Genomic DNA, 27,291 nt, shown 5'->3' on the forward strand with positions numbered 1-27,291 from the left:
TAAGTCCAGGGTACTGCCATATAAGTCCACTGGTACTGCCATATAAGTCCAGGAGTACTACCATATAAGCCCAGTGATGCTGCCATATAAGTCCAGGCATACTGCCATATAAGTCCAGTCCAGTGGTGCTGTCGTATAAGTCCAGGGGTACTGCCGTATAAGTCCAGTTCAGTGGTGCTTCCGTAAAAGTCCAGCGGTACTGCTGTATAAGTCCAGTATTGCTGTATAAATTCAGTCCAGTAATGCTGTCTTGTGCTGCATCAGTCCAGAAGTGGTGTCCTATGCTGCCATAAGTCCAGTGGTGCTGCCATATAAGTTCAGGAGAACTGCCAAAAAAGTCCAGCTGTACTGCTATAAATGTCCAGCGGTACTGCCGTATAATACAAAAAACAAATACTCAAAAATAGGCGCTGAGTGTGGTTTCATACAATCAAAAAGGAAATCAATACTTAAAGTCCATAAGTAACGAAAAGTCCAACTTCAATAAGAGCCTCTTGTGGAGATGTAAGCGAATCTTCCAATTCACAGGTACCTCACGGTAATATGCAATGGAAAAACAAATAAAAAATCATAGTGTAGTATGTCCAAAATCACCGCAAAATTCTTTCAGACAGTTTAACCAGATATTCAAGGGTGGCGTACCCCACTCACAATGGAAAGAGTATAACTCCACACATCAAGGTATCTTTTAAAACTGGATAGTAGATGTTCAATAGCATTGATAGCGTACCATTACTCACTCAGAATGTGGTTTGGATCCTCCTATAACGGTTTCTTTGAGTGTTCTGCTCCAATCACGGACAAATGAAGTATAGGTAAAACTTCTTTATTAAAATAAGATTAAAACAACAGGATTGACAGGAGACCACACATATAATCACAGGGGTAGAGGTGACAATAAGCCAGTGTTGAGCCGCCGGCCGAAAGCGGCAAACCCAGCCAGATGTAATGCACAACTACACTCCCACGTATATATGTGATACTACCTGTTCTGCACCCTTCTCCAACGCGTTTCTCCCCTTAAATGGGGCTTTTTCAAGAAACAAGAGTGCCTGTAACATGCAACTATTTAAATAAAATATCCGGAAATTAGCTAATCAAATGTTTAACTGTGTCAGCTGTGTTGCTATGGTAACATCCATACACGTGGTACCACAATGCACTGGGTGTCAATTACCGTGGTTACTGCATCGCGGACGTAGGCTCACTTCCGCTTATCGTGGCGTCACGTCACTTCCTGTCATAGTTTCCATGGTAACCCGTGCCATTACGGGTCCATAACGAGAAGCATGAATTCAATTGTTTGGGCAAGTTGTTAATTTGCCAACAATACAAGTGAATGTGGAAGGATTAAAGTTAGCATAAGTGGTCAGCCTTATGGGCATAATCGCCCACGGACAGGGAAATCACTTCCGCCCATCGTGGCGAAACGTCACTTCCTGTTGCCATCTCCATGGTAACCCGTAATCTCTACGGCCCATTGTAAAGGGACTGGAATTGGATGATTGCACACTTGTATAATAATGCCTACAGGTCTAATAGATGTACCCAGTATTTACGTATGTACATCCCCTGTTCCCCCAACACAAACATCACTTACTGTGTGAGGTAGTAAAACAGAACTTGAATTCGTAGGTATTACCATAACCGTAGTAGATCTAATGTTTACTGTACGTTTACTGTATAGATAAACTCATATAAGATCGATCCGATATCAAAATAAATATGTGCAGAATTTCAAATGGACAAAAAGCAATTAAAACCATCTTGTCTCAATAAATATAATTTGATGCTAATACCTGGGACTATAATTGTACATCACATCTGAAAAATCATAGAAACCATCTTAACTCAAATTCGTGATTAAGACCACTAGGTATAAGTGATTCTAGGTTATAGATCCACCTCATTTCACTTTTAGCTAATCTGATCTCTTTATTGTTATTTCTCCATTGGTCCTTAGTTAATTCTATGGCCCAAAATGATGTAATATGGTCCGTAGAGCAGTTGTGAACTTCTTTAAAATGAAGTGAAAAAGGGTGGGTAATCAGGCCCTTCCGTATATTGCGAAGATGTTCCGACCAGCGCACCTTCAAGCTCCTACTGGTTTTACCTATGTACAGTTTGTTGCAAGCACATTGTATGGCATATATAGCATATTTACTATTACATGTAATAAATTGCTGGATCTTATATGTTTTACCATTCCAATCAAAAGAAGAAAGCTTCCTTACTTTAGAGGGGCAGCTCTTACACATCCCACAGTCTCCGCATCTATGAAAACCCTGGTTCCTAATAGTGCCCCCTAATGGTTTATCCACAATTGCACTAGTCGTTAATTTATCTCTGAGGTTCGGTGCTCTTTTATATATAAACTTAGGTTTATCCGGTAGAATAGATGTTAATACCGGGTCCTTTTTAAGGAGATGCCAGTTCTTATGGAACACCTTCTCTATAAGTTTATGATAACCATTGTACTGTGTGACAAATGCTAAATTGGGTGAAGTTTCTAATTGGGGTTTAGTTCTTGTGCTCAGTAGAGTTTCTCTATCTACTTCAGCTACTTCTTCCAATGATGCTTGTAAACAATGCGGTTTATATCCCTTCTCAATAAATTTTCTCTTCATAGACTGTGCTTCTACAGTATAATTTTTGACCTCTGAGCAATTCCGACGTAAGCGGGTGAATTGCCCTTTGGGGACATTCTTTAGCCACTGAGGTAGATGATTACTCCTTGTGCTTATATACGTGTTAGAATCAGTGGGTTTAATATAAATAGTAGATTCTATATTCCCATTGGCAACATATATATGTAAATCTAAAAAATTAACCTTACTTTGGCTAAAGTTAAAAGTTAAATGAATACCTAGAACATTTGTGTTGAGATAGGCACAGAAATCCTGGAGAGTTGTGACGCTCCCCTTCCATATGAAGAGGACGTCATCAATATAACGCCACCACCGGACCAGATTCGCCTCCCAGCCATGCCCCGCCCATACGGAAATGTCCTCCCATCTGGACATAAATATATTAGCGTAGCTGGGGGCGAACCTGGTCCCCATAGCGGTGCCTACCTCCTGATTGTAATACTCGCCATCAAAATTAAAATAATTATTTTGAAGGATAAAAGCAATGCCCTTCAAAATAAAATCACAAAGATTACTAGGTATGTCACGGGTGGTCAGAGTCTGTTTGACTGCCTCAATACCATCCACATGCCTAATGATGGTATAGAGGGATGTAACATCCCCCGTTACCAACCACATATCGCTCTCCCATTTGACATCTTTAAGTTTATTTAAAACATCTCTAGTATCTTTAAGATACGAACGTCCCTCAAGTACAGAGGGTTGTAGTTGAAAGTCTATGTACTGAGACAAATTGGACGTGATAGAATTCGTCCCTGCCACAATTGGGCGACCCGGGGGATGATGTTCATCTTTGTGGACTTTTGGCAAAAGGTATAACACTGGTACAGTATATTTCTCATTAATGAGAAATTCTGCTGTGGTTTTATTGAGTGTGCCATTATCCAGATAACTGTCTACTAAATTACGTAGACCATTAAGGACTTTTACAGAGGGGTCCGCTCTTAATTTTTTGTATGTGGTCCCATCTTTTAATTGACGCATGGCCTCTTTAACATAATCTGCCCTGCTCATTATGACCACCCCCCCCCCTTGTCTGCAGGTTTAATAACGATGGATTCATTATTTTTAAGTTTATCAAGGGCTATGCGTTCTTTTTTGGTGAGATTATGTTTATATGCAGGCATATTACCTTGAAGAGCATTAATCTCATCGTTCACTATTTTATGGAATGTATCCACAAAACATCCTTTTATGTGACTGGGATTGAAATGGGATTGTTTCTTAAAAATAGTTTCTCCGTTATTTTGTATAGGGGAATTCTCGCTATTCGCAAAAAACTTTTTTAGGGACAATTTGCGTACAAACTTTTGAATATCTATATAAAGATTGAAAAAATTAATTTCATTGGATGGGCAAAACTTTAAGCCCTTTTTTAGTACTGAAATTTCATCTTCATCGAGTGTATGATCACTCAGATTGAAAATCTTTATAACTGTATCTGTTTCGTCAGATGGGTGGGAATTAATTGTAAGTGAATTTTTCTTAGGGCGATGTTCCCTTTTCCGCTGGCCTCCTCTTTTTCCACGTTTGGTCTTATTGTATCCTACCTTACGGGGTGCAGCCAGAGGGGTTAGATTGTAATCTACCGTCGATTTCTCCAGTTGTCCCTTCTGACATCTAAAAAATCCCTGTGTTGGGTAGGGTCTTCAAGTGCATGATATCTATTATTCGTCTGTATTGGAGTGAGACGAATGTCCTCATGTCCATGACGATTTGATTCATATCTACTATTTATCCTACTGTTGTATGTCCTTTGGGAGTGGTGGTTAAATCTCCCCCTCTGGGTGAATTCATTCTGTTTCCGAATCAGATAAGTATATCTGAAAGGGACACTATCTGCATTAGGCTCCCGCTCAGCCCTTTCTTCGTAATGTGGACCTCTATTTCTCATCGCGAAATTAGATTTTGTTTGGTTAACCTTATTTTTAGATTTCCTCCATTTCTGTGTGGACACTGGCGTCACAGTCTGGGCAAGTAGATTCTCATCCATATTAATCTGCCCAATATTCTGCTTGCCCTTTGTCAACACAGAAATGGGTTCAGGATTGATTTTATCCCGTGCTAATTTCTTAGTTTTACGTTGGATGATATCTCTTTCATTTTTCCTAATCCTATTGGTAATTGTTTCTTCCATGATTTTATATTCCTCTAGATCCTTAAACGGTGTTAGAAGAGGTTCTAGTAACTTAATCTGAGAATCCAAGGAATCAAGCTCCTTCCGCCGTTCCTGGATTATGAGTTCCATCAATGAAAAGGAACATGTTTCCAAAATACCTTTCCATTTGGAAGAGAAATAATCATTCATGTCAGTGAAAGAAGCCTGTTTTTGAATCTGTAGACCCTTGGGAATAATCTTAAGCATAAGATACCTCTCAAGTGTCACCATTTCCCACCATATTCGGTTCTCCTTGAGAAGTATCTTTTCCAATTTACTCATGATATTCTCAAGGGTCTCATCTTCCACATCTATGACACAGTTCCCATCAAATATGGTATCTACCAAACCATTACGTTTGGTCCTGTGGTGAAACATGTTTGCTGCCTAAGTGACTGGTACGAGTGAAAATAATATACCAAGAACAAATAACCAGAGACCCAAGGCGCAAACACACTTGTGCAGCCGCTTGAGGAAAAAAGGGCCACCTTACCCTTATGACCAATAATACAAAAAACAAATACTCAAAAATAGGCGCTGAGTGTGGTTTCATACAATCAAAAAGGAAATCAATACTTAAAGTCCATAAGTAACGAAAAGTCCAACTTCAATAAGAGCCTCTTGTGGAGATGTAAGCGAATCTTCCAATTCACAGGTACCTCACGGTAATATGCAATGGAAAAACAAATAAAAAATCATAGTGTAGTATGTCCAAAATCACCGCAAAATTCTTTCAGACAGTTTAACCAGATATTCAAGGGTGGCGTACCCCACTCACAATGGAAAGAGTATAACTCCACACATCAAGGTATCTTTTAAAACTGGATAGTAGATGTTCAATAGCATTGATAGCGTACCATTACTCACTCAGAACGTGGTTTGGATCCTCCTATAACGGTTTCTTTGAGTGTTCTGCTCCAATCACGGACAAATGAAGTATAGGTAAAACTTCTTTATTAAAATAAGATTAAAACAACAGGATTGACAGGAGACCACACATATAATCACAGGGGTAGAGGTGACAATAAGCCAGTGTTGAGCCGCCGGCCGAAAGCGGCAAACCCAGCCAGATGTAATGCACAACTACACTCCCACGTATATATGTGATACTACCTGTTCTGCACCCTTCTCCAACGCGTTTCTCCCCTTAAATGGGGCTTTTTCAAGGAACAAGAGTGCCTGTAACATGCAACTATTTAAATAAAATATCCGGAAATTAGCTAATCAAATGTTTAACTGTGTCAGCTGTGTTGCTATGGTAACATCCATACACGTGGTACCACAATGCACTGGGTGTCAATTACCGTGGTTACTGCATCGCGGACGTAGGCTCACTTCCGCTTATCGTGGCGTCACGTCACTTCCTGTCATAGTTTCCATGGTAACCCGTGCCATTACGGGTCCATAACGAGAAGCATGAATTCAATTGTTTGGGCAAGTTGTTAATTTGCCAACAATACAAGTGAATGTGGAAGGATTAAAGTTAGCATAAGTGGTCAGCCTTATGGGCATAATCGCCCACGGACAGGGAAATCACTTCCGCCCATCGTGGCGAAACGTCACTTCCTGTTGCCATCTCCATGGTAACCCGTAATCTCTACGGCCCATTGTAAAGGGACTGGAATTGGATGATTGCACACTTGTATAATAATGCCTACAGGTCTAATAGATGTACCCAGTATTTACGTATGTACATCCCCTGTTCCCCCAACACAAACATCACTTACTGTGTGAGGTAGTAAAACAGAACTTGAATTCGTAGGTATTACCATAACCGTAGTAGATCTAATGTTTACTGTACGTTTACTGTATAGATAAACTCATATAAGATCGATCCGATATCAAAATAAATATGTGCAGAATTTCAAATGGACAAAAAGCAATTAAAACCATCTTGTCTCAATAAATATAATTTGATGCTAATACCTGGGACTATAATTGTACATCACATCTGAAAAATCATAGAAACCATCTTAACTCAAATTCGTGATTAAGACCACTAGGTATAAGTGATTCTAGGTTATAGATCCACCTCATTTCACTTTTAGCTAATCTGATCTCTTTATTGTTATTTCTCCATTGGTCCTTAGTTAATTCTATGGCCCAAAATGATGTAATATGGTCCGTAGAGCAGTTGTGAACTTCTTTAAAATGAAGTGAAAAAGGGTGGGTAATCAGGCCCTTCCGTATATTGCGAAGATGTTCCGACCAGCGCACCTTCAAGCTCCTACTGGTTTTACCTATGTACAGTTTGTTGCAAGCACATTGTATGGCATATATAGCATATTTACTATTACATGTAATAAATTGCTGGATCTTATATGTTTTACCATTCCAATCAAAAGAAGAAAGCTTCCTTACTTTAGAGGGGCAGCTCTTACACATCCCACAGTCTCCGCATCTATGAAAACCCTGGTTCCTAATAGTGCCCCCTAATGGTTTATCCACAATTGCACTAGTCGTTAATTTATCTCTGAGGTTCGGTGCTCTTTTATATATAAACTTAGGTTTATCCGGTAGAATAGATGTTAATACCGGGTCCTTTTTAAGGAGATGCCAGTTCTTATGGAACACCTTCTCTATAAGTTTATGATAACCATTGTACTGTGTGACAAATGCTAAATTGGGTGAAGTTTCTAATTGGGGTTTAGTTCTTGTGCTCAGTAGAGTTTCTCTATCTACTTCAGCTACTTCTTCCAATGATGCTTGTAAACAATGCGGTTTATATCCCTTCTCAATAAATTTTCTCTTCATAGACTGTGCTTCTACAGTATAATTTTTGACCTCTGAGCAATTCCGACGTAAGCGGGTGAATTGCCCTTTGGGGACATTCTTTAGCCACTGAGGTAGATGATTACTCCTTGTGCTTATATACGTGTTAGAATCAGTGGGTTTAATATAAATAGTAGATTCTATATTCCCATTGGCAACATATATATGTAAATCTAAAAAATTAACCTTACTTTGGCTAAAGTTAAAAGTTAAATGAATACCTAGAACATTTGTGTTGAGATAGGCACAGAAATCCTGGAGAGTTGTGACGCTCCCCTTCCATATGAAGAGGACGTCATCAATATAACGCCACCACCGGACCAGATTCGCCTCCCAGCCATGCCCCGCCCATACGGAAATGTCCTCCCATCTGGACATAAATATATTAGCGTAGCTGGGGGCGAACCTGGTCCCCATAGCGGTGCCTACCTCCTGATTGTAATACTCGCCATCAAAATTAAAATAATTATTTTGAAGGATAAAAGCAATGCCCTTCAAAATAAAATCACAAAGATTACTAGGTATGTCACGGGTGGTCAGAGTCTGTTTGACTGCCTCAATACCATCCACATGCCTAATGATGGTATAGAGGGATGTAACATCCCCCGTTACCAACCACATATCGCTCTCCCATTTGACATCTTTAAGTTTATTTAAAACATCTCTAGTATCTTTAAGATACGAACGTCCCTCAAGTACAGAGGGTTGTAGTTGAAAGTCTATGTACTGAGACAAATTGGACGTGATAGAATTCGTCCCTGCCACAATTGGGCGACCCGGGGGATGATGTTCATCTTTGTGGACTTTTGGCAAAAGGTATAACACTGGTACAGTATATTTCTCATTAATAAGAAATTCTGCTGTGGTTTTATTGAGTGTGCCATTATCCAGATAACTGTCTACTAAATTACGTAGACCATTAAGGACTTTTACAGAGGGGTCCGCTCTTAATTTTTTGTATGTGGTCCCATCTTTTAATTGACGCATGGCCTCTTTAACATAATCTGCCCTGCTCAGGAGCTTGATTCCTTGGATTCTCAGATTAAGTTACTAGAACCTCTTCTAACACCGTTTAAGGATCTAGAGGAATATAAAATCATGGAAGAAACAATTACCAATAGGATTAGGAAAAATGAAAGAGATATCATCCAACGTAAAACTAAGAAATTAGCACGGGATAAAATCAATCCTGAACCCATTTCTGTGTTGACAAAGGGCAAGCAGAATATTGGGCAGATTAATATGGATGAGAATCTACTTGCCCAGACTGTGACGCCAGTGTCCACACAGAAATGGAGGAAATCTAAAAATAAGGTTAACCAAACAAAATCTAATTTTGCGATGAGAAATAGAGGTCCACATTACGAAGAAAGGGCTGAGCGGGAGCCTAATGCAGATAGTGTCCCTTTCTGATATACTTATCTGAATCGGAAACAGAATGAATTCACCCAGAGGGGGAGATTTAACCACCACTCCCAAAGGACATACAACAGTAGGATAAATAGTAGATATGAATCAAATCGTCATGGACATGAGGACATTCGTCTCACTCCAATACAGACGAATAATAGATATCATGCACTTGAAGACCCTACCCCACACAGGGATTTTTTAGATGTCAGAAGGGACAACTGGAGAAATCGACGGTAGATTACAATCTAACCCCTCTGGCTGCACCCCGTAAGGTAGGATACAATAAGACCAAACGTGGAAAAAGAGGAGGCCAGCGGAAAAGGGAACATCGCCCTAAGAAAAATTCACTTACAATTAATTCCCACCCATCTGACGAAACAGATACAGTTATAAAGATTTTCAATCTGAGTGATCATACACTCGATGAAGATGAAATTTCAGTACTAAAAAAGGGCTTAAAGTTTTGCCCATCCAATGAAATTAATTTTTTCAATCTTTATATAGATATTCAAAAGTTTGTACGCAAATTGTCCCTAAAAAAGTTTTTTGCGAATAGCGAGAATTCCCCTATACAAAATAACGGAGAAACTATTTTTAAGAAACAATCCCATTTCAATCCCAGTCACATAAAAGGATGTTTTGTGGATACATTCCATAAAATAGTGAACGATGAGATTAATGCTCTTCAAGGTAATATGCCTGCATATAAACATAATCTCACCAAAAAAGAACGCATAGCCCTTGATAAACTTAAAAATAATGAATCCATCGTTATTAAACCTGCAGACAAGGGGGGGGTGTGTGGTCATAATGAGCAGGGCAGATTATGTTAAAGAGGCCATGCGTCAATTAAAAGATGGGACCACATACAAAAAATTAAGAGCGGACCCCTCTGTAAAAGTCCTTAATGGTCTACGTAATTTAGTAGACAGTTATCTGGATAATGGCACACTCAATAAAACCACAGCAGAATTTCTCATTAATGAGAAATATACTGTACCAGTGTTATACCTTTTGCCAAAAGTCCACAAAGATGAACATCATCCCCCGGGTCGCCCAATTGTGGCAGGGACGAATTCTATCACGTCCAATTTGTCTCAGTACATAGACTTTCAACTACAACCCTCTGTACTTGAGGGACGTTCGTATCTTAAAGATACTAGAGATGTTTTAAATAAACTTAAAGATGTCAAATGGGAGAGCGATATGTGGTTGGTAACGGGGGATGTTACATCCCTCTATACCATCATTAGGCATGTGGATGGTATTGAGGCAGTCAAACAGACTCTGACCACCCGTGACATACCTAGTAATCTTTGTGATTTTATTTTGAAGGGCATTGCTTTTATCCTTCAAAATAATTATTTTAATTTTGATGGCGAGTATTACAATCAGGAGGTAGGCACCGCTATGGGGACCAGGTTCGCCCCCAGCTACGCTAATATATTTATGTCCAGATGGGAGGACATTTCCGTATGGGCGGGGCATGGCTGGGAGGCGAATCTGGTCCGGTGGTGGCGTTATATTGATGACGTCCTCTTCATATGGAAGGGGAGCGTCACAACTCTCCAGGATTTCTGTGCCTATCTCAACACAAATGTTCTAGGTATTCATTTAACTTTTAACTTTAGCCAAAGTAAGGTTAATTTTTTAGATTTACATATATATGTTGCCAATGGGAATATAGAATCAACTATTTATATTAAACCCACTGATTCTAACACGTATATAAGCACAAGGAGTAATCATCTACCTCAGTGGCTAAAGAATGTCCCCAAAGGGCAATTCACCCGCTTACGTCGGAATTGCTCAGAGGTCAAAAATTATACTGTAGAAGCACAGTCTATGAAGAGAAAATTTATTGAGAAGGGATATAAACCGCATTGTTTACAAGCATCATTGGAAGAAGTAGCTGAAGTAGATAGAGAAACTCTACTGAGCACAAGAACTAAACCCCAATTAGAAACTTCACCCAATTTAGCATTTGTCACACAGTACAATGGTTATCATAAACTTATAGAGAAGGTGTTCCATAAGAACTGGCATCTCCTTAAAAAGGACCCGGTATTAACATCTATTCTACCGGATAAACCTAAGTTTATATATAAAAGAGCACCGAACCTCAGAGATAAATTAACGACTAGTGCAATTGTGGATAAACCATTAGGGGGCACTATTAGGAACCAGGGTTTTCATAGATGCGGAGACTGTGGGATGTGTAAGAGCTGCCCCTCTAAAGTAAGGAAGCTTTTTTCTTTTGATTGGAATGGTAAAACATATAAGATCCAGCAATTTATTACATGTAATAGTAAATATGCTATATATGCCATACAATGTGCTTGCAACAAACTGTACATAGGTAAAACCAGTAGGAGCTTGAAGGTGCGCTGGTCGGAACATCTTCGCAATATACGGAAGGGCCTGATTACCCACCCTTTTTCACTTCATTTTAAAGAAGTTCACAACTGCTCTACGGACCATATTACATCATTTTGGGCCATAGAATTAACTAAGGACCAATGGAGAAATAACAATAAAGAGATCAGATTAGCTAAAAGTGAAATGAGGTGGATCTATAACCTAGAATCACTTATACCTAGTGGTCTTAATCACGAATTTGAGTTAAGATGGTTTCTATGATTTTTCAGATGTGATGTACAATTATAGTCCCAGGTATTAGCATCAAATTATATTTATTGAGACAAGATGGTTTTAATTGCTTTTTGTCCATTTGAAATTCTGCACATATTTATTTTGATATCGGATCGATCTTATATGAGTTTATCTATACAGTAAACGTACAGTAAACATTAGATCTACTACGGTTATGGTAATACCTACGAATTCAAGTTCTGTTTTACTACCTCACACAGTAAGTGATGTTTGTGTTGGGGGAACAGGGGATGTACATACGTAAATACTGGGTACATCTATTAGACCTGTAGGCATTATTATACAAGTGTGCAATCATCCAATTCCAGTCCCTTTACAATGGGCCGTAGAGATTACGGGTTACCATGGAGATGGCAACAGGAAGTGACGTTTCGCCACGATGGGCGGAAGTGATTTCCCTGTCCGTGGGCGATTATGCCCATAAGGCTGACCACTTATGCTAACTTTAATCCTTCCACATTCACTTGTATTGTTGGCAAATTAACAACTTGCCCAAACAATTGAATTCATGCTTCTCGTTATGGACCCGTAATGGCACGGGTTACCATGGAAACTATGACAGGAAGTGACGTGACGCCACGATAAGCGGAAGTGAGCCTACGTCCGCGATGCAGTAACCACGGTAATTGACACCCAGTGCATTGTGGTACCACGTGTATGGATGTTACCATAGCAACACAGCTGACACAGTTAAACATTTGATTAGCTAATTTCCGGATATTTTATTTAAATAGTTGCATGTTACAGGCACTCTTGTTCCTTGAAAAAGCCCCATTTAAGGGGAGAAACGCGTTGGAGAAGGGTGCAGAACAGGTAGTATCACATATATACGTGGGAGTGTAGTTGTGCATTACATCTGGCTGGGTTTGCCGCTTTCGGCCGGCGGCTCAACACTGGCTTATTGTCACCTCTACCCCTGTGATTATATGTGTGGTCTCCTGTCAATCCTGTTGTTTTAATCTTATTTTAATAAAGAAGTTTTACCTATACTTCATTTGTCCGTGATTGGAGCAGAACACTCAAAGAAACCGTTATAGGAGGATCCAAACCACATTCTGAGTGAGTAATGGTACGCTATCAATGCTATTGAACATCTACTATCCAGTTTTAAAAGATACCTTGATGTGTGGAGTTATACTCTTTCCATTGTGAGTGGGGTACGCCACCCTTGAATATCTGGTTAAACTGTCTGAAAGAATTTTGCGGTGATTTTGGACATACTACACTATGATTTTTTATTTGTTTTTCCATTGCATATTACCGTGAGGTACCTGTGAATTGGAAGATTCGCTTACATCTCCACAAGAGGCTCTTATTGAAGTTGGACTTTTCGTTACTTATGGACTTTAAGTATTGATTTCCTTTTTGATTGTATGAAACCACACTCAGCGCCTATTTTTGAGTATTTGTTTTTTGTATTATTGGTCATAAGGGTAAGGTGGCCCTTTTTTCCTCAAGCGGCTGCACAAGTGTGTTTGCGCCTTGGGTCTCTGGTTATTTGTTCTTGGTACTGCCGTATAAGTCCAGGTGTACAGCCGTATAAGTCCACTGGTGCTGTCCAGTCCAGTGGTGCTGTCTTGCATTGCATCAGTCCAGTGGTGGTGCCCTGTGCTGCCATAAGTCGAGTGGTGGTGTCCTGTGTTGCCATAAGTTCAGCGGTACTGCAATAAATGTCCAGTGGTACTGCCATATAAGTCTAGGAGTATTGCCGTATAAGTTCACTGCTGCTGTATAAGTCAAGTCCAGTGGTGGTGTCCTGTGCTGCCATAAGTCTAGTACTGCTGCCATATAAGTCCAGTGGTACTGCTGTATAAGTCTAGGGGTGCCGCCGTATAAGTTTAGGGGTACTGCCGTATAAGTCCAGTGGTTCTACCGTATAAGTCCAACAGTATTGCCGTATAAATCCAGTATTGCTGCCATATAAGTCCTGGAGTACTGCCGTATAAGTCCAGTGGTGCTGTATAACTCCAGTCCAGTAGTGGTGTCCTGTGCTGCCATAAGTTTAGTAGTGGTGTCCTGTGCTGCCATAAGTCCAGTGGTGGTGTCCTGTGCTGACATAAGTCCAGTGCTGCTGTATAAGTCCAGTCCAGTGGTGCTGTCTTGTGCTGTCATAAGTCCAGTAGTGGTGTCTTGTGCTGCAATAAGTCCAGTGCTGCTGCTGCAGTATAAGTCCAGGGGTACAGCGGTACTGCCGTATAAGTCTAGGGGTGCCGCCGTATAAGTCATGGGGTACTGTTGTATAAGTCCAGTGTTGCTGCCGTATAAGTCCACTGGTACTGCCGAATAAGTCCAGTCCAGTGGTGCTGCCGTATAAGTCCAGGGATACTACCATATAAGTCCAGGGGTACTGCCATATAAATCCAGTGATGGTGTATAAGTTCAGTCCAGTAATGCTGTCTTGTGCTGCATCAGTCAAGAAGTCGTGTCCTGTCCTGCCATAAGTCACGTGGTCATATCCTATGCTGCCATAAGTCTAGGGGAACTTCCGAAAAAGTCCAGAGGTACTGCCATATAAGTCCATCTGTACTGCTATAAATGTCCAGGGATACAGCCGTATAAGTCTAGGAGTACTGCCATATAAGTTCACTGCTGCTGTATAAGTCAAGTCCAGTGGTGGTGTCCTGTGCTGCCATAAGTCTAGTGCTCCTGCCGTATAAGTCCAGGGGTACTGCCATAGAAGTCTAGTGTTACTGCTGTATAAGTCCTGGGGTACTGCCTTATAAGTTCAGGGGTACTACCGTAAAATTCTAGTCCAATGGTGCTGCCGTATAAGTCCAGTATTACTGCCGTATAAGTCCTGGAGTATTGCCGTATAAGTCCAGTGGTGCTGTATAACTCCAGTTCAGTGGTAATGTCCTGTGCTGCCATAAGTCCAGTGGTGGTGTGCTATGCTGCCATAAGACCAGTGCTGCTGTATAAGTCCAGTCCAGTGGTGCTGTCTTGTGCTGCCATAAGTCCAGTAGTGGTATCTTGTGCTGCAAGTCCAGTGCTGCTGCTGCAGTATAAGTCCAGGGGTACAGCTGTATAAGTACAGCGGTACTGCCGCATAAGTCTAGGGGTGCCCCCATATAAGTCTAGGGGTACTGTTGTATAAGTCCAGTGTTGCTGCCGTATAAGTCCACTGGTACTTCCGTATAAGTCCAGTCCAGGGGTACTGCCGTATTAGTCCAGTGGTGCTGCCATATAAGTCCAGGGGAACTGCCAAAAAGTCTAGAAGTACTACCATATAAGTCCAGCTGTACTGTTATAAATGTCCAGCGGTACTGCCGTATAAGTCCAGGGGTACTGCCGTATAAGTTCACTGCTGCTGTATAAGTAAAGTCCAGTGGTGATGTCCTGTGCTGCCGTATAAGTCCAGCGGTGCTGCCGTATAAGTCCAGTGGTGCTGTATAAATCCAGTCCAGTGGTGCTGCCATAAATGTCCAGGGGTACTGCCATGTAAGTCCCATGCTGCTGTATAAGTACAGTCCAGCGGTGCTGTCTTGTGCTGCATCCGTCCAGTGGTGGTGTCTTGTGCTGCCATAAGTCCAGTTGTAATGTCCTGTGATGCCATAAGTCCAGGGGTACTGCCGTATAAGTCCAGTGATGCTGCCGTATAAGTCCCAGGGGTGCTGTATAAGTCCAGTCCAGTGGTGCTGTCTTGTGTTGCATCAGTCCAGTGGTGGTGTCCAGTGTTGCCATAAATCGAGTGGTGGTGTCCTGTGTTGCCATAAGTCCAGTGGTGCTGCCATATAAGTCCAGTGGTGCTGCCATATAAGTCCAGGGGTAATGCCGTATAAGTCCAGGGGTAATGCCATATAAGTCCAGTCCAGTGGTGCTGCCGTACAAGTCCAGTGGTGCTGTGTAAGTCCATTGCATTGGTGCTGTATTGTGCTGCATCAGTCCAGAGGTGGTGTCCTGTGCTGCCATATAAGTCCAGTGGTGCTGCCATATAAGTCCAGTGGTGCTGCCATATAAGTCCAGGGGTAATGCCGTATAAGTCCAGGGGTAATGCCGTATAAGTCCAGGGGTAATGCCGTATAAGTCCAGGGGTAATGCCGTATAAGTACAGTGGTACTGACGTATAAGTCCATTGCATTGGTGCTGTATTGTGCTGTATCAGTCCAGAGGTGGTGTCCTGTGCTGCCGTATAAGTCCAGGGGTAATGCCATATAAGTCCAGGGGTAATGCCGTATAAGTCCAGGGGTACTGCCGTATAAGTCCAGTGGTATTGCTGTATAAGTACAGTGGTACTGCCGTACAAGTCCAGTGGTCCTGTGTAAGTCCATTGCATTGGTGCTGTATTGTGCTGCATCAGTCCAGAGGTGGTGTCCTGTGCTGCCATATAAGTCCAGTGGTGCTGCCATATAAGTCCAAGGGTACTGTCATATAAGTCAGGGGGTACTGCCGTATAAGTCCAGGGGTACTGCTGTATAAGTCCAGTGATGCTGTATAAGTACGGTCCAGTGGTGCTGTCTTCCGTTGCATCAGTCCAGTGGTGGTGTCCAGTGCTGCCATAAATCGAGTGGTGGTGTCCTGTGTTGCCATAAGTCCAGTGGTGCTGCCATATAAATCCAGGGGTAATGCCGTATAGGTAATGGGGTAATGCAGTATAAGTCCATTCCAGTGGTGCTGCCGTATAAATGAAGGGGTACTGCCGTATAATTCTAGTCCAGTCATGCTGCCGGATAAGTACAGGGGTACTGCCGTATAAGTCCATTCCAGTGGTGCTGCAGTATGAGTCCAGGGATACTGCCGTATAAGTCCAGTGGTGCTGCCGTATAAGTCCATTGGTGCTTCCATATAAGTCCAGTCCAGTGGTGCTGCCATATAAATCCAGGGGAACTGCCATTTAAGTCCAGAGTTACTGCCATATAAAGCCAGCTGTACTGCTGTATAAGTCCAGCATTACTGCCTTATAAGTCTTGGAGTACTGCCGTATAAGTCCAGGGGTACTGCTGTACAAGTCCAGTGGTGCTGTGTAAGTCCATTGCATTGGTGCTGTATTGTGATGCATCAGTCCAGAAGTGGTGTCCTGTGCTGCTATAAGTCAGGTGGTCATATCCTTTGCTGCCATAAGTCCAGCGGTGCTGCCGTATAAGTCCAGCGGTGCTGCCGTATAAGTCCAGCGGTGCTGCCGTATAAGTCCAGGGGTACTGCCGTATAAGTCCAGTGGTGCTGTATAAGTCCAGTCCAGTGGTGCTGTCTTGCGTTGCATCAGTCCAGTAGTAGTGTCCAGTGCTGCCATAAGTCCAGTGGTGCTACCATATAAATCCAGTGATACGGCCGTATAAGTCCAGCGGTACTGCCATATAAGTACAGGGGTAATGCGGTATAAGTCCATTCCAGTGGCGCTGCTGTATAAGTCCAGGGGTACTGCCGTATAAGTCCAGGGGTACTGCCGTGTAAGTCCAGTCCAGTGGTGCTGCAGTGTAAGTCCAGGGGTACTGCCATATAAGTCCAGGGGTACTGCCGCATAAGTCCAGTGGTGCTGCATAAGTCCATTACAGTGGTGCTGTCTTGTGCTGCATCAGTCCAGAAGTGGTGTCCTGTGCTGCTATAAGTCACGTGGTCATGTCCTTTGCTGCCATAAGTCCAGTGGTGCTGCCATATAAATCCAGGGGAACTGCCGTATAAGTCCAGAGGTACTGCCATATAAAGCCAGCAGTACTGCGGTATAAGTCATGGGGTACTGCCGTGTAAGTTCCGTGCTGCTGTATAAGTCCAGTCCAGTGGTGCTGTCTTGTGCTGCATCCGTCCAGTGGTGGTGTCCTGTGCTGCCATAAGTCCAGTTGTAGTGTCCTTTGATTTAGCCGTTCAAATAATTGAAGAAAAATGAAGTCTCTTTGATAGATTTATTGCATTGTGAAATTCACAGGGCTCACGATAAAAGAATATAATGAACTCAACATTGACACATTGGCCCTCATTCCGAGTTGTTCGCTCGCAAGGCGATTTTAGCAGAGTTACACACGCTAAGCCGCCGCCTACTGGGAGTGAATCTTAGCTTCTTAAAATTGCGAACGATGTATTCGCAATATTGCGATTACAAACTACTTAGCAGTTTCAGAGTAGCTTCAGACTTACTCGGCATCTGCGATCAGTTCAGTGCTTGTCGTTCCTGGTTTGACGTCATAAACACACCCTGCGTTCGCCCAGACACTCCCCCGTTTCTCCAGCCACTCCCGCGTTTTTTCCGGAAACTGTAGCGTTTTTATCCACACGCCCATAAAACGCCGTGTTTCCGCCCAGTAACACCCATTTCCTGTCAATCACACTACGATCGCCGGAGTGAAGAAAAAGCCGTGAGTAAAAAAACTATCTGCATAGCAAAATTACTTGGCGCAGTCGCAGTGCGAACATTGCGCATGCGTACTAAGCAGAAAAACGCAGCGATGCGAAGAAAATTACCGAGCGAACGACTCGGAATGAGGGCCATTGATTTCATCTTATATACTTGTCATTACAGCGTTACATGATCCAATCAAATTAGCAGACCAATCATATACATAAACCAATCACAATTCATTTATCAGAATATATTATTAATTCATATACTCCCCTTATGGGGGATTTCCAATTAATTAGCTCAATATCTTGTGATTATGACTGTTTAATATCAAAATACATTTTACCTTTCACCTACTTTTAATTATCTTTATTCTGCAAAATACAATTCCTTATTTTGCAAAACACTAGCTAACCGCAGTCTCATGATACACTGCGCAGCTGGCCTTAGCTTCTTGTTTTGACTAAAAATCAAAGTTTCTGCAAACATGTAAAAATCACATTTAAAACAACAGTTTCTTTTAAGCAATAGACAAACTAACATCTGCTTCCATTTTGTATTCACTTATCCATATCATTTCTCTCTCTGCCAATATACTTGGCACTCTAATACACAAATCAGAAGGTTCAGTTTCACAATTCCTAATGAGGGTTAGGTAGACGCACAACATAGGCAAAAGGTGGGTTCACGGGGATGGGCCTGGCGCCAATGCTCACCGCACTGGACGGAAATCCCTGATCTTTGATAGGATCCTTCCGGTGTTGGCTAAGAGGGTTTTGACACAGTTAAGTGAAACTCGCTTGTATTTCATGTCTAACTTACTTGTCCTGGTTAATTTCTACCGATATCCAGTTCATAAGTAAAATTAACATGCTGTGTACTTTACCTACCTGCCTGATCCTCCTCTAAAGCCTGGTATATGGGCTCAGCTTCCTGGAGTTGTAAACTTTCATAAGACTTGCTCATGTCAGCATATACCACCTGTCTCTCCTGCTGCCCCTGACTATTTCCCTGAGTCACCTGTTCTCGTGGAACCTCATCATCTATCACCACAATGGTCATTTCATGATGCACTTTCAACCTTTTAAATCCTTTACCTCATTGCACACAAACTGCTGGTCTACACTTGATGGCAAGGTATATGATTCCCACAATCAGGACAACAAACACAATGTACTGCAATATTCCAGAGAAAAGCTTTGCAATACTTCCTCCTAGCCATCCAACCTTCACTAGCACCTAACCTTATTTCCTGCTGTAACTCTCCCACCTTGCTCAGATGAGCACCTATTTCAGCTCTGTGATCTTCAATATAAGTACAACATTCTTGCCCTACTACTGCACACGTGCCCCCTTCTGCTGCCAACAGCTGATCCAGTGCCATCCTATTTTGTAAAGCCAGTTCTTCCACTGTCTGATTGAAACCACCAATTCCCCTACCATCTGATCTAGTACCGTTAAGGTTTGGGATACAGCCTTTTCCACAAGATAAATAGTGGACAGAGGAAATAAAGTTCCAGCCGTACGTTCACCATCAGAAAACCTGAAAGATACATCTCCTTTCTTTACTTCTCGTTTGCTCTGATGTCTCAAATATGTAAGGTCACTTGACACTAGATCATGTTCTACAGGGATAGTTCTTGGGTATTGATCCAGCTTAGTAGTGGCTCTTACTAAGGGGACTACATAGGAGAGCACACATTGTCCTTTGGCACCTAAAGGAATCCATGAGTGCCCATTTACCACAAACCCAATACATACCCTTAGGCAGAGGCATTCCAAATATTTTGGTGTAAATGATTCCTATGTATATCATAAAGTACCCTGTGTTATTACCATTGACATCTCCACATGTGCTGTTATCAAGAGTACACCCATCTTTTAGTAAGTGGTATAAGGTGTCATTAGGTGTTAGTACTCCATCTGTGTCTACTGAGTGCCAACAGGGTTTGAGGTTTGCCAATGTAAACTTATTTGACATTTGAACTACAAATGTGGCTCCAGTACAGTTAGTATATCCCAGGTTCTGGCTTTTCACCCTGACTGTAATTCTCCTCCTACTTAACGTATATTTGCCTGGCTTTGAATTGACCCTTAAGCAAAATTCAGGCTTCCCTGTGGCTGCAGTTACCTGTAGAGCAGGTGCATGCAGCACACCTCTGTTTGAAACATCCAAATATGGGAAGTCTACTATATTTTGTACTTTAGGTGTCTTATTGGCACAAATGCGACTACCATTCTTCCACTTATGACAGGACCAGTCTCTGTCCATCATATCTGGTGATTTCATCTAATGTGCTAGGAGGGGTATACCTGCATCTACACTGATGGGTAGGTGGGTACAAATCCAACATTTACTTTTGTTGAGAGCCTTTGCAATTTTACTGTGCATTGCTGTCATGGAATTACCTGTAAATTCTCCTCCATAATTATTCTTTTGTAAGGCCCTACACACACGTGTCTTGATAAAGCTGCTGAACTTATTGGGGGTGCAGCGAAACGCGTCAGGACCCCCCTGTTTTGCATCACTTCAGTTCCAATGAGCTCCAGCGTGTGTCTGAACCAGCCTTGGATCCACTACTAATCTGCCGTGCGGCAACAAAGAGGACAACTCTAGCACTCACCACTACCAATGAGGACATTTTCCATCTAATATGGACTGCTACCTATGGAAGCCTTTCCACCTCTAAAGCGGTGACCGGTAATTATACAAAAAAAACCGAACTGTGCTAAATTAATCAAACCTCTGTACAAATCAGTGGACGTTTCTGGGCATCTTAAAGGAACAGACACCGAGTGATCCTAACAGCTATAGGACGAACTGAATGTGATGTGTTTTATTTAATCACTTATTTTTAAACATGAGGAGAATAATATGTTTAATATATGTGTTTTTACTAAAAATAAATTGGTAAAATATTGTACTAATCCGATCACTTCATTATTAGCGCTGCCAACCCACAATTTTTCCTCTAGTCTATACGGCATTGACATTCCTGTTTTTGTGGCAGCTGCCTGGTGCAGCAACTTTATAAGAAGCGCCTGTTCTTCTTTTTTAGGGAGTTCTTACATCTTTACATATTTTCGCCAGCTTATTTTTAATGGTGGCGTTATAGCATTCCACTTTGCCGCTAGATTGCGGATGGTATGCAGTGTGTAGCTGTTGTTTAATGCCAAGAAGCTGGCACATCTTTTTGAACACTAGTCCAGTAAAATGTGTACCATGGTCTGATGATATCACATATGGTATGCCATACCTACATACAAATTCTTGTACCAGTTTCTTTGCTGTGATTACTGCTGTTGCACTGGCCACAGCATATCCCTCTACCTAACCGCTAATTGTGTTGACACAAACCAAAACATACTGAAGCATCCTAACCTTTGGAAGCTGAATGTAATCAATTTGTAGGATTTGGAAGGGACCAGTTGTTTGGGGAATGTGTGAAGGCATTGTTTTATCTGCTCTTCCAGCATTATTCTGCAAGCAGGTGATGCAAGAAGCACAGTACTTGGTTGCCACTGGCGCAAAGCCTGGTGCATACCAATAAGTCCGAATCAGACTTATCATGGCTGTCTTACCTGTATGGGTCAGTCCATGGGACATCTGTGCCAATGGTGGCAAGAGTGATCTGGGGGCAACAGGCTTACCTTCAGAGCTGTGCCACAGGCCTTTGCTGTCTTGGGTACACTTTGCACTCCCCCACTTGGTCTTTTCCTGTAAATCACAAACTTTTTGCATATCGATTAATGTTTGTTCACTTGGTATGCATACATCAGTTACCATACAAACATTTTCAATTTTAACCTCTTGTTGGGCTGCCACTTTTGCTGCAGCATCTGTCCTTCTGTTCCCTTTTGTAATTTCATCATGGCCAGTCATGTGAGCTTGAAATTTAATAACTGCTATCTGTGAGGGCAGTTGTATAGCATCTAGTAATTGTTTTACTGCCTCCGCATGTGCAATTGGATTGCCTGTTGCTGTGAGGAAGTCTCTGTGTTTCCACAGTTCACAAAAATCGTGTGTAACACCAAATGCGTACCTGCTGTCTGTATATATATTTACAGTCTTTCCTACAGCTAGTTGACATGCTTTAGTTAAAGCTTTGAGCTCTGCCAACTGTGCTGAGTGTGGTGGTGGAAGTGGGGAGGAAAAAACAGTTTGTGTGTCATCCACCACAGCATATCCTGATTGAGTAGCTCCCGTTTATGTTTGTATGTGGCAGCTACCATCAACATAGTAAACCAGATCAGGATTCTGGAGTGGTGTTTCCTCCAGGTCCACCCTAGGGGTGGATTGTTCATTAACATATTTTAAGCAATCATGTGGGATATGTTGTTCTACTTCCCGCCCCATTCCTCTCTCTGAAACTCATCAGTTTCATTTACCGGGAAAAGTGTTGCAGGGTTCAAAATATTACACTTAATGAGGGTGATGTTTGTAGGCATAATGAGAGCTAATTCCCACTTTGTCAGGCGTGCAGCAGTGACATGTCTTGTCTTTTGACAGGCAAGCAGGGCTGCTACGGCATGGGGGACATAAACTTTTAGATCACAGCCCAATACAATGTCTGCTGACTTGTCTACCAGTAATGCAGCTGCTGCTATGGCTCGCAGGCAAACAGGTAGGCCCCGTGCTACTGGGTCTAATTGGGCACTGTAATAAGCAATAGGTCTTTGCTTTTCCCCATGAAACTGTGTAAGGACACCTGTGGCATGGCCTAGATGTTCATGACAAAGGAGAGAAAATACTTGTTTATAGTTAGGCAGCCCCAAAGCAGGGGCCGCTGTCAGGTCATCTTTAAGTTGTTGAAATGACATAGTTGTTTGTTCTGTATGTATGAGGGGCACTGGTACAGAAGCTTTGGTCAGCTCATACAAGGGTGCAGTTAGTTGTGAGTAGTTAGGTATCCAGTTTCTACAGTAACCCACCATTCCAAGGAAACCCCTTATCTTCCTTTTGTTAATGGGCAACCTTATGTTTTGGATGGCAGCAATCCTATCTGGGGACAGGTGTCTGAGGCCTTCAGATAAACAATGGCCTACATATGACACCTTTGTTTGACATAGTTGCAATTTGTCTTTGGACACCTTGGGGTAAATTTACTAAGATTCGTATTACTACCGATTTGCTGTGAAAATCATCACGAATGACATCGAAAGTGTGTTTGTGCAACTTTTTGAATTGGTTACGCCTAATTTACTAAGCTGTCGTATTTGTATTTTTCGTGTTGTCCGATGTCGATGTCATTTGTGTTTTTTTTTTAAGAATGCGGCCGATTTTGTTGTTTTTCGGCCGTGTTTTTAGGTTTTTATTATGACTGCGTCACATGTCTGTTCCGGCAGTGTTTGTCCGTTCCCGGCCGCGTTTTTTTTTCTAAGTTTCGATTTTGTCACTCGTCCGTGATTGGTTGTATTCGTGATGGAGGAGTGTCTGTGCACATTACTATAAAAACGCCCCAAACCGTCCGCGCCTCGTGGGTTTAGCTAGTGGAGAGGAGAGAGGAAGGTGTATTAGGAGTTGGTGAGTTTGTTGGAGTTGTTGGTGGATTTGTTGCGGAGTTTATCGATTGTTGAGTGCTGTACTGTGTGTGTAAGTAGTATTGTCTTACTTGTTGTGTTGTTTTTTCAAAGTTTGTCTACTTTTGTGTCCTTGTTTTTTTTTAAAGTCTATTGTCATTGTTTGTGAGTGAGTGAGTGAGTGAGTGTGTGTGTGTGTTGGTTGTGTGGTGTGTAGTGGTAGTGGAGGAGTGTGTTTTCTGTTTTTTTTTCTCTGTGTTTCTTGTAGTTTGTAGGGATTATGACTCAGTCAGAGGTCAGTGTGGTGGAGGAGGTTAGTGAGAGGGAGGAGGTGAGTGAGAGGGAGGAGGTGAGTGAGGTGGAGGAGGTGAGTGAGAGGGAGGAGGTGAGTGAGAGGGAGGAGGTGAGTGAGAGGGAGGAGGTGAGTGAGGTGGAGGAGGTTAGTGAGAGGGAGGTTAGTGAGGAGGAGGAGGGGGTGCCTGTTGCTGCGTTATCCAGTGATAGTGATGGTGCTGTGGCTCCGCAGCCACGCACCACTACCAAGACTGGGCGCAATGTTAAGTTCAGCTATGCTGAAAACATGGCTTTGGTGCGGGAGCTGATGAGGCATCATCGCCAATTGTTTGGGCAGGATGCTGCCAAGGTGTCCTCACGTAGGAAAGCTGTCCTGTGGGGTAAAGTTATAGCGGCAGTGAATAGTGAGGGTGTGGTGAGGCGGACTGAGGACACGTGCCGGAAGCGCTTTTATGACATCAAGCGCCGTGTCAAGGCCAAGATGGCCAAGGAGGCCAAATCAGCCCGCCAAACCGGGGGTGGACACCCCTTCCGTGCTACTTATCGTGATTGGGAGGAATCTGTGCGGTCCCTTATTCCTTCCGAAGTGGTTGGTGCAACTCATGTCAGGGATTCGGACCGTCCAAGGCAGGATGGTGAGTTTTTTGGAAATTATTTTGAGATATTGCATTTAGAAAAATAATTATGCTGCTAATTGTTACTGTGTTTTTTAAATTATAATCATTGTGTTGGTGATGTAGTGCAGGCCTGTGCAACCTGTAGCTGTAAAGGTGTTTCCAAACTACAAGTCCCATCATGCATTGCCTGAGTTTTGTTATTAGTGAATGTTACATCTGTTGCAGTGCATGCTGGTATGTGTAGTTCTAATACATAATCAGAGATCTTGCTTGTCCCTAATTTTTTTATAAGTTTTTTTTTTACTTTTTTTGTGTTTTTTGGTTATTGATGTGTTTTATTTTATAATTGTTTGTTTGATGCTGTTTGTGTCAATTTGTTGTTGTATTTTTTAATTAAAAAAATTCGCAGAATTATCCTTTGTATAAGGATTATTTAGTGCCACACCATCATATTTTCAAAAAACACACCCAAATAATGAATACAGAATAGCTTAGACAAAAAATAATTTACTTAACATTAGGTTCCAGATGTTTACATCACAATAAGGAAGTTCAGATAACAAGGAGTCTTTAAAGTATGGTCATAATGTTTTTTCAAATGTATCAACAGTACGCCAGAGAAGAACCACAGACAGGCCACAGCCAACTGATGATGGTGGGAATGCAGGTAAGAATTCACTGTATTCACATATTCGGCAAACACATAGAAGCCAAAAAATATTAATGTTTTTCTATTCACATAGGTTCTTCTTCTGCAAGCCGCCCTCCTCTAAGGCGGACATCACAGGGCTCTGTGAGTTTGCCTACGAGGCCCAGTAAGTCACGTCGTGTGGAGTCTGAGTCAGTGGCTCCATCTTCACCACCCAGGCGGCGCATCTCCGCAGTGTTGCCCCAGCCACCTCTGGACATTTTGGCAAGTCCTCAAAGTGATGAGCCACGATCACCTCAGCTGTCTGGTGAGTAAAAAATGTTAGGCAAAAATTAATAAAAGATTTTTACAGTGTGGACTATGAATGAACATGGCTAAGTCATATTAATTTTACTAAGCACTGATATGTTCAAGGTGTTATATGCTGAAATTGTTTTTATTTTTGTTTATAAATGTTAAAAATAATCTGTCTTCCTTGTGCCTTTATCACCTTGCACATATCATTGTCTGTTCAAATCCTTAGGTCTTCTCATGGTTAATTCAGCTGCACCACTGTTTGTGTATTGTCTGGATAATTATATTTGTGCATATTATTAGTCATGGCCTTAATGTCAATTACCAATCACATTTGTTTTTTGCAAAAATTACTGCACCCATTTTCAGATGTAATGTTTGGCCTAGCATCCATTTTGTTTTTGTTATAACATTTTGTTATCCAAATTTGGAAAAAAATATTGGTTATTACAAATGTTTCACATGGCCCACATCACCAGTTATAAACATAGTCCTACTTAACACATTTGCATGTTTTTTGAAAAATACTCAATTAAAATTTTTAATAATGTAAACTTTTAAAAAATGACTGCCTTTACAAATTAATGAGTTTGTTAGAAACAACATTTACTGCCTTGTTAGTGTTTATCTAAAGGAAGGGCCATACTCAATTTTTACAGGCATTAATGTTAAATGGGGACATATCTTTGTGTTTCACATATCATTATGTCTTAGAGTCTCTGAACAAAACAAATTAAATAAAATTGTGTTGGGACAATTAGAAGGCACACACAGGCGTGCACAGAAACTGAATTGGGGGTTTCGCACAGGACTTCCATCCCCCCACCCCCTCCACAGCATTATAGTGTTCTCACACCTCCCCTGTCCTGGATGTAGACTGCTTACCTGGTCCGCTCCTCTGGGTCGACCAGGTGAGCAGTCTATATCCAGGACAGGGGAGGATAGAGAACACTATAATGTTGTGTAGGGGGGTAAGTTTGGTGCGGAACCCGCCAGTCAGTGTCTGCGCACGCCTGTGAAGGCACATATGTGTTTCTTAAGGCAATATTCCCAGTTTTTTGGACAACACACAATCTTTAACATTGTCATGAGTATTATTAAGTATGCCATGTTTAGGACAAGCAAATAAATATATTTGAAAAAAATCAGTGGCTGTTGTGACCCCCATACAGAACCAACCATCATGGGCGAGGACGACCAGCAGGAACCTGACCAACAGGCTACCTTTACACTGCACCTGCAGCCCGTTGCTCCTACCCAGCCAACCCAGCAGCAGGATATGCCCCAAGCCTCCGTAAGTCCCCAATTGATCCCAACTCCACCACAGCAACAAATGTCCGCAGACTTTTGGAGCAGTTCGGCCACACAACAGGTCCAAAACACTGCCTACCTGAACACACACACCCAACACCTTGCCAGTCTGCCGCATCATCTACCTCGCATTAGTAGGAACTCGGGCAGACTGATTGTTCAGGTAGGCAGAATAGCTACTTCAATGGAGCAAATCAGGGCGGACAACATGCAAATGCTGACAAATTTATCTAGAGTAATCGATGAGCAACAGCGGCAGCAACAAGCCCTAATACAAGTCATCCAGCACAACCAAGTAGTGACTGAAACTTTGTCCAGAATTGTTGCCAGCCACACTGCCACCAATAATCAGCTGAATGCCAGTATTCACAACCTGAGCCAAAGCATTACTGTGCTGGCAGCACAACAAGTCAGCTCCAGCTCCGGAACAACGACCCCTAGCCAGACCCCAGTTACCTCCCCTGTTCGACGCTCAAGCAGAACACGGGCCAGCGAACCAGGACAAACTTCTGCACCAAGCACACACACCAAAAAAAAATGATTAAGGCAGGAAATTTGTGCAACACAATAAATGTTTGGCTATTGTATTCACCAAAAAAACCTGTGTCCGTGTCAATCATTTTAAAACACGCTATGTGTGTATGGTTTAATGGGGTAATTATTGTCAATGTTTA

At 42.1% G+C, this 27,291-nt stretch overlaps 1 long non-coding RNA gene across 1 annotated transcript; it reads left to right on the plus strand.

Moving 5' to 3' along the window:
* The first annotated feature begins 24,879 nt into the window (after positions 1 to 24,879).
* LOC134938288 (uncharacterized) lies at positions 24,880 to 26,655 on the plus strand. Its single transcript, XR_010180911.1, has 3 exons — positions 24,880 to 25,030; positions 25,107 to 25,319; positions 26,479 to 26,655. It is a non-coding gene; the product is annotated as an uncharacterized LOC134938288 (long non-coding RNA).
* Positions 26,656 to 27,291: the final 636 nt, after the last annotated feature.

The sequence above is a fragment of the Pseudophryne corroboree genome, chromosome 1 (assembly GCF_028390025.1).
Source record: "Pseudophryne corroboree isolate aPseCor3 chromosome 1, aPseCor3.hap2, whole genome shotgun sequence".
Lineage (NCBI taxonomy): Eukaryota > Metazoa > Chordata > Amphibia > Anura > Myobatrachidae > Pseudophryne > Pseudophryne corroboree.